This window comes from Chlorocebus sabaeus, chromosome 9 (assembly GCF_047675955.1).
Source record: "Chlorocebus sabaeus isolate Y175 chromosome 9, mChlSab1.0.hap1, whole genome shotgun sequence".
In the NCBI taxonomy this organism is placed as follows: domain Eukaryota; kingdom Metazoa; phylum Chordata; class Mammalia; order Primates; family Cercopithecidae; genus Chlorocebus; species Chlorocebus sabaeus.
In genome coordinates, this window is record NC_132912.1 from 35,461,553 (window position 1) to 35,478,833 (window position 17,281).

The 17,281-nt window shown below is 38.2% G+C and overlaps 1 protein-coding gene across 2 annotated transcripts in view; it reads right to left on the minus strand.

Annotated features, from left to right (window-relative positions):
* CCDC7 (coiled-coil domain containing 7) overlaps positions 1 to 17,281 on the minus strand; it is a 453,173-nt gene that overhangs the window by 385,013 nt on the left and 50,879 nt on the right. The gene's annotated exons all lie outside the window — the stretch shown is intronic.

The window sequence follows — 17,281 nt, forward strand, 5'->3', positions numbered from 1 at the left end:
ATTTTTTGCAAAGAACTAGATAGTAAGTATTTTAGATTCTGCAAGCCTGATGGTCTTTATCACTATTACTCAATGGGTATGGCGGTATTCCAATTAAATTTTATTTACAAAAATAAGTTTCAGGTTACGTTTGACATTGTACCACAGTTTGCTGACACAGTTTGATGACATTGTTCCACAGTATGGATAAACCATAGATGATTTGGGCCACAGTTTGCTGACATTGTTCCATAGTATGGATAAACCATAGATTATTTTTGACAAGAGTTATTCATTTATTAAATCAGAATTTATAGCAGCTCTATTTAGGTATAATATATCATACAGTGCACATTTTAAAGTATACATTTCAATTTCTTTTAATATATTCACCAACTTGAGCAACCATCACCACCATCATACAGTGCACATTTTAAAGTATACATTTCAATATCTTTTAATATATTCACCAACTTGAGCAACCATCACCACTATCTAATTTTACGACATCTTATTTACCCCACAAAGGAACCGCAGACACATTAGTAGTCACTCCCAATTCCTCTTTGCAAATACCCAGCCAGTAACCTACTTTATCTCTCTAGATTTGCCTATTCTGGATATTTGACACAAACAGAAGCATATAGTATGTGGTCTTTTGAAACTGGCTTCTTACATTTAGCAATATGTTTTCGAGGTTCTTCCCTATTATAGCACATGTTATTACTTTGTTCCTTTTTACTGCCAAATAACATTCCATTATAAGGATATTCCACATTTTATTTATCAATTACTTTAAGGACATTTTGTTTGTTTCAACTTTTCTGCCATTATGAATAATGCTATTATGAACATTTATGTACAAGTTGTTGTGTGAACATGTGTTTTCATTTAACTCATGCGTAAACCTAGAAACAGAATTTCTGAATCATATGCAGACACTGTATTTAACATTTTGAGGAACCAGCAAACTGTTTTCTAAAGCAGATACATAACTTAAATTCCCATTAGTAATGTATGAGGTTCCCAATTTCTCTACATACTTGCCAAAAAATCATTGCCTTGTCTATTTGATTATAGCCATCCTAGGGCGTGTAAAGTGGTATCTCATTGTAGTCTTGATTTGCAATTAAAACTAGTGACAGCCAGGACCGGTGGCTCATGCATGTAATCCCAGCACTTGGGGAGGCCGAGGCGGAAGATTAGCTGAGGTCAGGAGTTTGAGACCAGCCTAGCCAACATGGTGAAAACCCATCTCTACGAAAAATACAAAAATTACCCAGGCATGGCAGCAGGTGCCTGTAGTCCCAGGAACTTGGGAGGCTGAGGCACAAGAATTGCTTGAACCCAGGAGGTGGAAGTTGCAGGGAGCTGAGATCATGTCACTACACTCCAGCATGGATGACACAGCGAGACTCTGTCTCAAAAAAAAAAAACACAAAAAACAAAAAAACCTAGCAACTACCAATGTTAAGTATCTTTTCATGTGATTATTGGGCATTTCTATTTCTTTGGGGAAATACCTATTCAGATACTTTGCCTATTTTTAATGGAATTATTTATCTTTTTATTATTGAGGTGTAAGAGTTCTTTGTATGTTCTACTAAGTACCTTAGCAGATATATGATTTGTGAATATTTTTCACATTCTATGAGCAATTTTTTTCATGTTTTTGATAGTATCATTTGCAGCACAAAAGTTTTTAATTTTGATAAAGTTTATCTATTTTTTTCTTTTGTTGATTGTACTTCTGATGTCATATCTAAGAAACCACTGCCTAACCCAATGTCACAAAGATTTACTCCTATGTTTCTTCTAAAAATGCCTATCGTTTTACCTCTTAAATTTAGGTCTTTGATAATTTTGACTTTAGTGAATGGCAAAAATAAGTAATCCAGCCTCGTTCTTTTGCATGTGGATAACCAGTTGCCCAGTACCATTTATTATAAAGTAAAGACTTTTCTTTCCCCCATTGAATCATCTTACCTTGAAAATCATTTGTTCATAAATGTAAGGGTTTATTTGTGAACTTTCAATTCCATTCCATTGCTCTATATGTCTAGCCATATAGCCATATGTCTAGCCTTATGCCAGTAACATTTTGCCTTGGTTACTGTAGCTTTGTATTGAGTTTTAAAATCAGTTAAGTGTGAATCTTCTAACTTTGTTCTTAAGATTGCTTTGGCTATTCTAGCTTCCTTGAACTTCCACATGAGTTTTAGAATCAGCTTGTCAGTTCTGAAAAAATGTCAGCTGGAATTTTGAAGTAATTACATTGAATCTGTAGGACAATTTGGGAAGTATTGCTACCTTAAGATTATTAAAGACAGGTGTGGTGGCTCACGCCTGTAATCACAGAACTTTGGGAGGCCAAGGCAGAAGGATCACTTGAAGCCAGGAGTTCAAGGCGAGCCTAGGCAACACAGCAAGACCCTGTCCCTACAAAAAAAAAAAAAAAATTTTTAATTGCCAGGCATGGTGATGCATGCCTGTAGTCCTAGCTGCTTAGAAGGCTGAGGTAGGAAGATGCCTTGGGCCTAGGAGTCAGCAGTTGAAGTGAGCCGTGATTGCATCACTGCACTCCAGTCTGGGTGACAGAGTGAGACCCTGTCTCTAAAAAATAAAATAAAAAATATTACGTTTAACAGTCTATGAAGATGAGATATCTATTCATTTCTGTAGGTATTCTTTAAGTTCTTTCAATTATGTTTTGTAGTTTCAGTGCCCAAGTCTTGCATTGCTTTTTTTAAATTCAGTCACGATCTCCTTGGTGCTATTATAAATTGAATTGTTTTCTTTATTTCACTTTTGAAATGTTCATAGTTAGTGTATTCATTTCCTACGGCTTTAGTAATAAAGGACCACATATGGGTGATTTAAGACAACAAGAATTTATTTTCTCATAGCCTGGTGACTTGAAATTCAAAATTAAAGTGTTGGCACAGGCATGCTCCCTCTGAAATATCTAGGGAAGGAATCTACGTGCCTATTCTAGCCACTGTTAGTCCCTGGTATTCTTTGGATTGTGGCAGAATAAATCCAATCTCTGCCTCCATCTTTACATTAGCAGTCTTTCCTCCACGTTTATCTGTCTTCTCCAATTCCTATAAGGACATCAGTCATGTTGGATTAAGGGCCTATTCTACTCCAGTATGACCTCATCTCAACTAATAATATTGGCAATAACCCTGTTTCCAAATAGGGTCACCCTGAGGTAGCAGGGGGTGAGAACTTCAACTTATCTTTTGAGGGGATACAATTCAGCTAGTGTATAGAAATACAAATTGTTGGCTGGGCACTGTGGCTCACGCCTGTAATCACAGCACTTTGGGAGGCGGAAGCGGGCAGCTCACGAGGTCAGGAGATCGAGACCATCCTGGCTAACACGGTGAAACCCCGTCTCCACTAAAAATGCAAAAAAAAAAAAAAATTAGCCCGGCGTGGCGGCGGGCGCCTGTAGTCCCAGCTACTTGGGAGGCTGAGGCAGGAGAATGGCGTGAACCCAGGAGGCGGAGGTTGCAGTGAGCCGAGATGGCGCCACTGCACTCCAGCCTGGGCCACAGAGCGAAACTCTGTCTCAAAAAAAAAAAAAGAAAAGAAAGAAAAGAAAAGAAATACAAATTGTTTTTGTTTATCGATCTTATATATTGCAGCCTTGATGAATTCATTAATTACTTCCAATAGGTTTTAGCAGAACTCAGGATGTTTTAATATCTAAAATCATGTCATTTGCAAATAGAGGTAGTTTCACTTCTTCCTCACCAGTGCAGACACTTTTATTTCCCTTTCTTCCATAATTGCCCTTGCTAGAACCTCTACTATAATGATGAATAGAAGTGAATGCGTTGTCTTTTTCCTGATCATAGGGAGAAATTATTCATTCATCACCTCTGAGTATGATGTTGAATGGGGTTTGCAAATGGCCTTTATCAGGTTAAGGAAGTTTCCTTCTATTCCTAGTTTGTGGAATTTTTATCATAAAAAGATGTTGAATGTCAAGTGCATTTACTGAATCTAGTGAACTGATGTGATTTTTTCTCCTTTATTTAATCAATATTACACATTATGTAAATTGATACCTGCATTTTAAATCAACCTTGCATTCCTAAAATAAATCCCCCATGTTCATCATATGTAATCTTTTTTATACATTGTTGGATTCAGTTTGCTAGTATTTTGGTGAGGATTTTTGTGTTCATATTCATAACACATATTTATCTTCTTAAAATAAATATATTTTCTTGTGATTGTCTAATTTTGGTATCAGAGTAACACTAATCTCACAGAATGAATTGAGAAGTGTGAACTCTTTTATTTTTTGGAAGAGTTTGTACAGGCCTGGTATTAACTTTTCTTTAAATATTTGACAGGATTAGAAAGTGAAGTCATCTGGCCTAAGCATTCCTTGGTGGGAATATGTTAATTACTAATTAAATCTTTTCACTACTTATAAGTCCAGTCACATGTTCTTGTTCTTCTTGATACAGTTTAGTTTGGGTCTTTCTAGAAATATATATCATCTTAGTTATCTAATTTGTTGTCATATAGTTATTCATAGTATTCCCTTATCATTCATTTACCATAGATTATTGAGCCATACTCCTACTAACAAAAATAGGTTCTTTCTAGTTTTGCTGACATCACACTGATGCAAAAAAAATTCCTTTTGTATGCTTTCTTGAGCATATTGTACTCCTTTCTCGAGGGTAGATAAAAATAGATTTGCGATATAACATGGCATACACTTTTGTTATTACTAAACTGTGTTAATTGTCCTCAAAAGTGGGAAATTTCTATTATACTAGCATTGTAACAGTATTCATTCCACTACCTCTCTGCCAGTAGTTGATATTAGAAAACTTCTAAATTTTGTAGACAAAAGTCATGGCTTTGTCTTGTATCTTCCCTGATCACAGTGAGACTGAGCATCTCTTAAAACGCTTATTGGCCAATTTTTTTGTCTTTTCCTCAGTTACCTCTTTATATACTTTGCCTATTTTTCTTATGTGTTTTTAGGGAGTTATAGATTCTTATTACTACTCCTTTTTTCTACTGTATGTGCACAAATCTTTTCTCCCAGTCTATTGCTTACATTTTAACTTTGCTTCAATTTTGAATGAGGTGTTTTTAGTTTTGAGAGTTGAATTCCCTCCCTTTTTATGGTTTTATTTTCTTACATTTAGGTCTGTAATCAGTGTTAGCTTTTTAAATGACATGAATTCAGAATCTGTCATTACTTTTTAACCACATGGATGCCTTTACCTTGCCGATGCCCTACCTAATCACCAAAATTCATTCACGAATGTGAATTTGCCATGTTAGAATTATTGTGAGTCCAATTCTGACATAAGGTAACTATTTGTGATGCATGCAGTTGGGCTAAAGACACTTTGAAAGGCAAAACAGCCTATTACCCTCACTTGTAACGTCTATGCCTCCCTAGAAAAATGTCATGATGTAATTCTTAACAGGACTGCTTTCCTGTCCAGACCACATGATTCAGGTAATGTACATTGTTCTTATCTAACTTAACAACTTCATCTCTAAGACTGGACACTAGTTCTAAGCATTCTGTTTACCAAAAAGGAATCATATCTTCACAAGCCATCCTACAAATCAATATCTAATTGAGATCTCAATTTGTCCCACAATTACAGAAGAATTTCAAGGCCCTCTAGGTCTATGCCTATTTATTTATTTGTCATTATGCACAGGTGAACAGCTAGACAATGCACTGACAATATCCTGAAGAATATGTCTATTAGCTCCCCCAAAGACCAGAATGATTGTCCTATCCTGCTACTATGTAAATTTATGCATAATAATTTAATAAAGCCCTAGTTTCTATATTTTATCCTGTATGTTTAAATTACTTTATTAGTATGTAATTAGTATATAAAAAGCTATACATTTTTATTGTGTCCATCCCAATGAATTGGGGATATGAATATACCCATGAAATTATCATCATCTAGGCCACGAAGAGATCTTCACTCCAAATGTTTCCTTCTGCCCTCATTAATATCATAATTGTTTGTCATGGTTTCTGCTGATGCCGTTGTTATTAAGAAAAATTAGGAGCAAGATGGCCAAATAGGAACAGCTCCAGTCTCCAGCTCCCAGCGTGAGTGACACAGAAGACAGGTGATTTCTGCATTTTCAACTGAGGTACTGGGTTCATCTCACTAGGGATTGTCAGACAATGGGTGCTGGTCAGCTGCTGCAGCCGGACCAGCGAGAGCTGAAGCAGGGTGAGGCATCGCCTCACCTGGGAAGTGCAAGGGGGAAGGGAATCCCTTTTCCTAACCAGGGGAACTGAGACACACAACACCTGGAAAATCGGGTAACTCCCACCCCAATAATGCGCTTTACCAAGGGACTTAGCAAATGGGCACACCAGGAGATTATATCCCACACCTGGCTGGGAGGGTCCCATGCCCACGGAGCCTCCCTCATTGCTAGCACAGCAGTCTGCCATCTAACTGCAAGGCAGCAGCGAGGCTGGGGGAGGGGCGCCCACCATTGCTGAGGCTTAAGTAGGTAAACAAAGCCGCTGGGAAGCTCGAACTGGGTGGAGCTCACAGCAGCTCAAGGAGGCCTGCCAGTCTCTGTAGACTCCACCTCTGGGGACAGGGTACAGCTAAACAACAACAACAACAAAAGCAGCAGAAACCTCTGCAGCCGCAAACGACTCTGTCTAATAGCTTTGAGGAGAGCAGTGGATCTCCCAACATGGAGGTTGAGATCTGAGAAAAGACAGACTGACTGCTCAAGTGGGTCCCTGACCCCTGAGTAGCCTAACTGGGAGACATCCCCCACTAGGGGCAGACCGACACTCCACACCTCACAGGGTGGAGTACACCCCTGAGAAGAAGCTTCCACACCAAGAATCAGACAGGTACACTCGCTGTTCAGCAATATCCTATCTTCTGCAGCCTCTGCTGCTCATACCCAGGCAAACAGGGTCTGGAGTGGACCTCAAGCAATCTCCAACAGACCTACAGCTGAGGGTCCCGACTGTTAAAGGAAAACTAACAAACAGGAAGGACACCCGCACCAAAACCCCATCAGTACGTCACCATCATCAAAGACCAGAGGCAGATAAAACCACAAAGATGGGGAAAAAGCAGTGCAGAAAAGCTGGAAATTCAACAAATAAGAGCGCATCTCCCCCTGCAAAGGAGCGCAGCTCATCGCCAGCAATGGATCAAAGCTGGACGGAGAACGACTTTGACGAGATGAGAGAAGAAGGCTCCAGTCCATCAAACTTCTCAGAGCTAAAGGAGGAATTACGTACCCAGCGCAAAGAAACTAAAAATCTTGAAAAAAGAGTGGAAGAATTGATGACTAGATTAATGCAGAGAAGGCCATAAACCAACTGACAGAGATGAAAACCATGACACGAGAAATACATGACAAATGCACAAGCTTCAATAACCGACTTGATCAACTGGAAGAAAGAGTATCAGATATTGAGGTTCAAATGAATGAAATGAAGCGAGAAGAGAAATCTAAAGAAAAAAGAGGAAAAAGAAATGAACAAAGCCTTCAAGAAGTATGGGATTACGTAAAAAGACCAAATCTATGTCTGACTGGGGTGCCTGAAAGTGAGGGGGAAAATGGAACCAAGTTGGAAAACACTCTTCAGGATATCATCCAGGAGAACTTCCCCAACCTAATAGGGCAGGCCAACATTCAAATTCAGGAAATACAGAGAATGCCACAAAGATACTCCTCGAGAAGAGCAACTCCAAGACACATAATTGCCAGATTCACCAAAGTTGAAATGAAGGAAAAAATCTTAAGGGCAGCCAGAGAGAAAGGGCAGGTTACACACAAAGGGAAACCCATCAGACTAACAGCAGATCTCGCAGCAGAAACTCTACAAGCCAGAAGAGAGTGGGGGCCAATATTCAACATTCTTAAAGAAAAGAATTTTCAACCCAGAATTTCATATCCAGCCAAACTAAGTTTCATAAGTGAAGGAGAAATAAAATCCTTTACAGATAAGCAAATGCTTAGAGATTTTGTCACCACCAGGCCTGCCTTACAAGAGACCCCGAAGGAAGCACTAAACATGGAAAGGAACAACCAGTACCAGCCATTGCAAAAACATGCCAAAATGTAAAGACTATCAAGGCTAGGAAGAAACTGCATCAACTAATGAGCAAAATAACCAGTTAATATCATAATGGCAGGATCAGGTTCACACATAACAATATTAACCTTAAATGTAAATGGACTAAATGCTCCAATTAAAAGACACAGACTGGCAAACTGGATAAATAGTCAAGACCCATCAGTTTGCTGTATTCAGGAGACCCATCTCACACGCAGAGACATACATAGGCTCAAATAAAGGGATGGAAGAAGATCTACCAAGCAAATGGAGAACAAAAAAAAGCAGGGGTTGCAATCCTAGTCTCTGATAAAACAGACTTTAAACCATCAAAGATCAAAAGAGATAAAGAAGGCCATTACATAATGGTAAAGGGATCAATTCAACAGGAAGAGCTAACTATCCTAAATATATATGCACCCAATACAAGAGCACCCAGATACATAAAGCAAGTCCTTAGAGACTTACGAAGAGACTTAGACTCCCATACAATAATAATGGGAGATTTCAACAGCCCCACTGTCAAAATTAGACAGATCAACGAGACAGAAAATTAACAAGGACATCCAGGAATTGAACTCATCTCTGCAGCAAGCAGACCTAATAGACATCTACAGAACTCTCCACCCCAAATCAACAGAATATACATTCTTCTCAGCACCACATCACACTTATTCCAAAATAGACAATATAATTGGAAGTAAAGCACTCCTCAGCAAATGTAAAGGACAGAAATTATAACAAACTGTCTCTCAGACCACAGTGCAATCAAACTAGAACTCAGGACTAAGAAACTCAATCAAAACCGCTCAACTACATGGAAACTGAATAACCTGCTCCTGAATAACTACTGGGTACATAACGAAATGAAGGCAAAAATAAAGATGTTCTTTAAAACCAATGAGAACAAAGATACAACATACCAGAATCTCTGGGACACATTTAAAGCAGGGTGTAGAGGGAAATTTATAGCACTAAATGCCCATGAGAGAAAGCTGGAAAGATCTAAAATTGACACTCTAACATCACAATTAAAAGAACTAGAGAAGCAAGAGCAAACACATTCAAAAGCCAGCAGAAGGCAAGAAATAACTAAGATCAGAGCAGAACTGAAGGAGATAGAGACACAAAAAACCCTCCAAAAAATCAATGAATCCAGGAGTTGGTTTTTTGAAAAGATCAACAAAATTGATAGACCGCTAGCAAGACTAATAAAGAAGAAAAGAGAGAAGAATCAAATAGACGCAATAAAAAATGATAAAGGGGATATCACCACTGACCCCACAGAAATACAAACTATCATCAGAGAACACTATAAACACATCTATGCAAATAAACTAGAAAACCTAGAAGAAATGGATAATTTCCTGGACACTTACACTCTCCCAAGACTAAACCAGAAAGAAGCTGAATCCCTGAATAGACCAATAGCAGGCTCTGAAATTGAGGCAATAATTACTAGCCTACCAACCAAAAAAGATCGAGGACCAGATGGATTCACACCTGAATTCTACCAGAGCTACAAGGAGGAGCTGGTACCATTCCTTCTGAAACTATTCCAATCAATAGAAAAAGAGGGAATCCTCCCTAACTCATTTTATGAGGCTAACAGCATCCTGATACCAAAGCCTGGCACAGACACAACAAAAAAAGAGAATTTTAGACTAATATCCCTAATGAACATCAATGTAAAAATCCTCAATAAAATACTGGCAAACCAGATCCAGCAGCATATCAAAAAGCTTATCCACCATGATCAAGAGGGCTTCATCCCTGGGATGCAAGGCTGGTTCAACATACATAAATCAATAAACGTAATCCAGCATATAAACAGAACCAAACACAAAAACCACATGATTATCTCAATAGATGCAGAAAAGGCCTTTGACAAAATTCAACAGCCCTTCAGGCTAAAAACTCTCAATAAATTCGGTATTGATGGAATGTATCTCAAAATAATAAGAGCTATTTATGACAAACCCACAGCCAATATCATACTGAAGGGGCAAAACCTGGAAGCATTCCCCTTGAAAACTGGCACAAGACAGGGATGCCCTCTCTCACCACTCCTATTCAACATAGTGTTGGAAGTTCTGGCTAGGGCAATCAGGCAAGAGAAAGAAATCAAGGGTATTCAGATAGGAAAAGAAGAAGTCAAATTGTCCCTCTTTGCAGATGACATGATTGTATATTTAGAAAACCCCATTGTCTCAGTCCAAAGTCTCCTTAAGCTGACAAGAAACTTCAGCAAAGTCTCAGGATACAAAATTAATGTGCAAAAATCACAAGCATTCTTATACACCAGTAACAGACAGACAGAGAGCCAAATCATGAATGAACTTCCATTCACAACTGCTTCAAAGAGAATAAAATACCTAGGAATCCAACTTACAAGGGATGTGAAGGACCTCTTCAAGGAGAACTACAAACCACTGCTCAACGAAATAAAACAGGACACAAACAAATGGAAGAACACACCATGCTCATGGATAGGAAGAATCAATATCGTGAAAATGGCCATACTGCCCAAGGTAATTTATAGATTCAATGCCATCCCCATCAAGCTGCCAATGTGTTTCTTCACAGAATTGGAAAAAACTGCTTTAAAGTTCATATGGAACCAAAAAAGAGCCCGCATCTCCAAGACAATCCTAAGTCAAAAGAACAAAGCTGGAGGCATCATGCTACCTGACATCAAACTATACTACAAGGCTACAGTAACCAAAACAGCATGTTACTGGTACCACAACAGAGATATAGACCAATGGAACAAAACAGAGTCCTCAGAAATAATACCACACATCTACAGCCATCTGATCTTTGACAAACCTGAGAAAAACAAGAAATGGGGAAAGTATTCCCCATTTAATAAATGGTGCTGGGAAAATTGACTAGCCATAAGTAGAAAGCTGAAACTGGATCCTTTCCTTACTCCTTATATGAAAATTAATTCAAGATGGATTAGAGACTTAAATGTTAGACCTAATACCATAAAAACCCTAGAAGAAAACCTAGGTAATACCATTCAGGACATAGGCATGGGCAAGGACTTCATGTCTAAAACACCAAAAGCAATGGCAACAAAAGCCAAAATTGACAAATGGGATCTCATTAAACTAAAGAGCTTCTGCACAGCAAAAGAAACTACCATCAGAGTGAACAGGCAACCTACAGAATTGGAGAACATTTTTGCAATCTACTCATCTGACAAAGGGCTAATATCCAGAACCTACAAAAACTCAAACAAATTTACAAGAAAAAAACAAACAACCCCATCAAAAAGTGGGCAAAGGATATGAACAGACATTTCTCAAAAGAAGACATTCATACAGCCAACAGATACATGAAAAAATGCTCATCATCACTCGCCATCAGAGAAATGCAAATCAAAACCATAATGAGATACCATCTCACACCAGTTAGAATGGCGATCATTACAAAGTCAGGAAACAACAGGTGCTGAAGAGGATGTGGAGAAATAGGAACACTTTTACCCTGTTGGTGGGATTGTAAACTAGTCCAACCATTATGGAAAACAGTATGGCGATTCCTCAAGGATCTAGAACTAGAAGTACCATATGACCCAGCCACCCCATTACTGGGTATATACCCAAACGATTATAAATCATGCTGCTATAAAGACACATGCACACGCATGTTTATTGCGGCACTATTCACAATAGCAAAGACTTGGAATCAACCCAAATGTCCATCAGTGACAGACTGGATTAAGAAAATGTGGCACATATACACCATGGAATACTATGCAGCCATAAAAAAGAATGAGTTTGTGTCCTTTGTAGGGACATGGATGCAGCTGGAAACTATCATTCTCAGCAAACTATCGCAAGAACAGAAAACCAAACACCACATGTTCTCACTCATAGGTGGGAACTGAACAATGAGATCACTTGGACTCGGGAAGGGGAACATCATACACCGGGGCCTATCATGGGGAGGGGGAAGCAGGGAGGGATTGCATTGGGAGTTATACCTGATGTAAATGACGAGTTGATGAGTGCTGACGAGTTGATGGATGCAGCACACCAACATGGCACAAGTATTCATATGTAACAAACCTGCACGTTATGCACATGTACCCTAGAACTTAAAGTATAATAATAATAAAAAAAAAAGAAAAGGAAAAGAAAAATTAACAAAACACCTACCCTCTTAGAAAATTTTAAGTATACAATGCAGTATTGTTCACTATGGGGATTCTGCTGTATAATAGATCTACAAACCTTATTTATCTTGGAAAACTGAAACTTTGTGCATTTTAGCCTACAACTTTTCAGCTCCTAAATTATTTTGCGTTCTGTGCCTGGATTCTTTCACTTAACATAATGCCTTCTAGGTCCATCCATGTTGTCACAAATGGAAGGATTTTCTAATTTCTTAAGAGTGAATAATATTCTGTTGTATGCATAGGTACATTATATCCATTCATCCATTAGGGATACTTAAGTTGTTTCCATATTTTGGCTACTGCAATGAACATGGGAGTGCAGATATCCCCCTGACATATTGATTAAAATTCCTTTGGATACATATCCAGAAGTGGCATTTATGAGTCATATGGTAGTTCTATTTTAAATTTTTATGCACTTCCATACTGTTTTCCATAATGGCTCTACCAATTTACATTCCCACCAGTAGTGTTGAAGGGTTCCTTTTTCTCCACATCCTTGCCAAGAATTGTTATGTCATTTTTTCCTAATAACAGCCAACCTAACAAGTATGATGTATTATTTCATTGTGATTTTGATTTACATTTCTCTGATGATTGGTGATATACAGTACCTTTTCCTATACCCATTGTATATTTGTATGTCTTCTTTGGAGAAATATCTATTCAAGTCCTTTAATTACTTTTTATCTTCTATTCAGGTGTATGAGTCCCTTGTATTTTTTTTATATTAACCCATTATTATCACATGTATAGTTTGGAAATATTTTCTCCCATTCTATAGTTTTCCATTTCATTTTATTATTTCCTTTTTTAGGCAGGACTTTTAAGTTTGATGTAATCTCAGTTGTTTATTTTTGCTTTTTTGCCTGTTTTTTTGGTGTAACATCCAAAAAAATCATTGCCCAGACCAATGTCATGGAGCTTATGTCCTATGTTTTCATCGAGGAGTTTTATGGTTTCAGGTCATACAGGTAAGTTTTTAATGCATTTTGAATTGATTTTTGTGCATGGCATGAAAATCCAATATCATTCTTTTGCATATAGACATCCACTTTTCCCAGTATCATTTGTTGAAGACACTATCCTTTCTCCATTGCTTATTTCTGACACTTTTGTTGAAGATCACTTGTCCATACGCTTGGGTTTGTTTCTGCGCTTGCTAAGCTGTTTCATGGGTCTATATGTCTGATTTTATGCCAGTACCATACTGCATTAATTACTGTAGCTTTAAAACATAATTTGAAATCAGAAAGTAAGGGCCAGGCACAGTGGCTCAGGCCTGTAATCCCAACACTTTGGGAGGCTGAGGCAGGCGTATCATCTGAGGCTACTCAGGAGGCTGAGGCAGGAGAATCACTCAAACCTGAGAGGCGGAGGTTGCAGTGAGCCGAGACCACACCACTGCAGTCCAGCCAGGACGACAGAGCAAGACTCCATTTCAAAAAAAAAAAAAAAAAAAAAAATGCCAGGCACAGTGGCTCACGCCTGTAATCCTAGCACTTTGGGAGGCCAAGGTGGGAAGATCACTTGAGGTCAGAAGTTCAAAACAGGCCTGACCAACATGGTAAAACCCCGTCTCTACTAAAAATACAAAAAAAAAAAATTAGCCAGGCATGATGGCAGGCATTTGTAATCCCAGCTACTTAGGAGGCTGAAGCAGGAGAATTGCTTGAACCTGGGAGGAGGAGGTTGCAGTGAGCTGAGATCGCACCACTGCACAGCAGCCTGGGTTACAGAGTGAGACTCCGTCTCCAAAAAAAAAGAAAGTAATGTGCTTCCAGCCTTACTACTCTTGCTAAAATTTGCTTTGGCTATTCAAGGCCTTTTGAAGTTGCATATGAATTTTAGGATTTGTTTTATGTCTGTGAAAAATGTCATTGGTATTTTCATAAGATTCACACAGAATCTGTAGATCATTTTGGGTACATGGACTTAATTATAATGGTATTAACTCTTCTAATCCGTGAACATACGATATTGTCCCATTTCTTTGTGTCTTCTTCAATATATCTTACATATTTTATAGTTTTCTGTGTGCAAATCTTTTACTTTCTTGGTTAAATTTATTCTTAAACAGTTCATTTCTTTTCATGCTACTCTAAATGTTTTCTTCTTCACAGTTATTGTTAGTGTGTAGAAACACAACTGATTTGGGGATGTTGATTTTGTAACCTGCAACTTTACTGAATTCATTTATTAGTTCTAAGAGTTTTGGGAGTGGCACCATTCTATATTTGATGGGGGTCGGGGAGGCATCCTTAGGGTTTTCTATATATGAGCTCATGTCATCTAGAAACACATGGATTTACTTCTTCTATTCTGATTTGGATACCTTTAATTTCTTTTTCTTGACTAATTGCTTGGCTACTACATTGGACTTCTGGTATGACATTGAATAGAACTGTTAAGAGTAGGCATCCTTGTCTTTTTCCTGTTATTAGAGAAAAAGTCTTCAACTTTTCACCACTGAGTGTAGGGTTAGCTGTAGGCTAATATGGCCTTTTTACGTGGGGAAAATTCCTTGTATACCTAATTCGTTGTACGTTTTTACTATGAAAAGATTTTGAATGCTGCGAAATGCTGTTTCTACATCTATTGAAATGATCATATGATTATTGTCCTTCAAAATGGTAATAGTGAGCCAGGCACAGTGGCTCATGCCTGTAATCATAGCACTTTGGGAGGCTGAGGTGGTGTATCACCTGAGGTCAGGAGTTCAAGACCAGCCTGGTCAACATGGAGAAACTGTATCTCTACTAAAAATACAAAAATTAGCCAGGCGTAGTGGCAGGTGCCTGTAATTCCAGCTACTCAGGAGGCTAAGGCAGGAGAATTGCTTGAACCCAGGAGGCAGAGGCTGCAGTGAGCCGAGATTGCACCACTGCACTCCAGCATGGGCAACAGAGTGACAATCCATCTCAAAAAAAAAAAAAATGGTAATAGTAAGTCCTTACATATAAATAATTACTTTGAATATATATATTTAAGTGTAAATGGATTAAATCTCCAACAGAAACACGTCAAGTGGCTGAATGGATTTTTTTTTAAGAACCCAACTACATACTGCCCACAAAAGACTCACATAAACTTTAAGAACACACAGGCCAGGTGTGGTAGCTCATGCCTGTAATCCCAGCACTTTGGGAGGCCGTGGTGTGTGGATCACGAGGTCAAGAGATCGAGACCATCCTGGCCAACATGGTGAAACCCTGTCTCTACTAAAAATACAAAAATTAGCTCGGTGTGGTGGTGCACACCTGTAGTCCCAGCTACTCGGGAGGCTGACACAGGAGAATCACTTGAACCCAGGAGGCAGAAGTTGCAGTGATCCGAGATCGCACCACTGCACTCCAGCCTGGAACACACAAAAGCTAAAAGTGAAGGGATGGAAAAAGATACTCCATGAAAGCAAAACCAAAAGAAGGCACGAGTGGCTATACTTATATAAGATAAGAGAGATTTCAAGTTTTTAGCTGTCTCATGAGACAAAGAAGGTCATTATATAATTATAAAGGGGTCAATCCATCAAGAGGTTATAACAATTTTAAATAATATGCATCGAGATAAGACTACCTAAATACATATAGCAGCATATAGATCTATACAATAGATCTGAATACATATAGATCTATATAATAGATCTGAATCGAGTGACAGACAGCAATAAAATAATAACCCATGTACAGTAATACCCCATTTACAATAGACAGTTCATCTAGACAACAAATGAATATGGAAACATTGGACTTGAACAATACTTTAGGCCAAATGGACCTAATAGACATATACAAAACATTCCACTCAACAGCAGCAGAACATACATTCTTCTTGAGTGCACATGAAATATTTCCCATGATAGCTCATGTGTTAGGCCACAAAACATGTCTTAATATACTTAAGAAGACTGAAGTCATATCAAGCATATTTTCCAATGACAATAATTTGAAACTAGAAATCAATGACAGGAAAAAAACTGGAAAAATTCACAAATATGTAGAAATTAACACATTCCTAAACAAATGATGAGTCAAAAAAGAAATCCAAAGGGAAATCAGAAAGTATCTCGAGACAAACAAAAATGGAAATATAACATACTAAAACTCATGAAATGCAGCAAAAGCAGTTCTAAGTGGGAAGTTTATTGCAATAGATGTCTACTTAAAAAAAAAATGATCTCAAATAAATAACCTAATGTGATACATCAAAGAACTAGAAAAATAACAAATTAAGCCAATAGTTAATAGAATGAAGAAAATTACAAAAAGCAGAAATAAATAATAGAGACTAGAAAAACAGTCGAAAAGGTTAACAAAACTAAAAGTTTTCTGAAAAGATAAAATCAGCAAATCTTTAGCTGGATTAAGAAAAAAGAGAGAAGGCCCAAATAACCTCAGTAAAGAAAAATGAGACATTACAACTGATACCATAGAAATAAAAAAAAAGATAATAAGAAATACCACAAAAAAAATTACATTCTAACAAACTGAACAACCTAGAAGAAAATGAGTTAACAATCTAGCAAGACTGAAGAAATAAAAAATCTGAAAAGACCAATAATGACCAAGAAGAGTCAATAAACAATAAAAAAATATCCTGTCAAAGAAATGCCCAAGGCTTCCCAGCTTCATGGCTGAATTCTACCAAATATTTAAAGAAGAACTAATATAATCCGGCCGGGCGCGGTGGCTCAAGCCTGTAATCCCAGCACTTTGGGAGGCCGAGGCGGGCGGATCACAAGGTCAGGAGATCGAGACCATCCTGGCTAACACCGTGAAACCCCGTCTCTACTAAAAAAATACAAAAAACTAGCCGGGCGTGGTGGTGGGCGCCTGTAGTCCCAGTTACTTGGGAGGCTGAGGCAGGAGAATGGCGTGAACCCAGGGGGCGGAGCTTGCAGTGAGCCGAGATCGGGCCACTGCACTCCAGCCTGGGGCACAGAGCAAGACTCCGTCTCAAAAAAAAAAAAAAAAAAAAAAAGAACTAATATAATC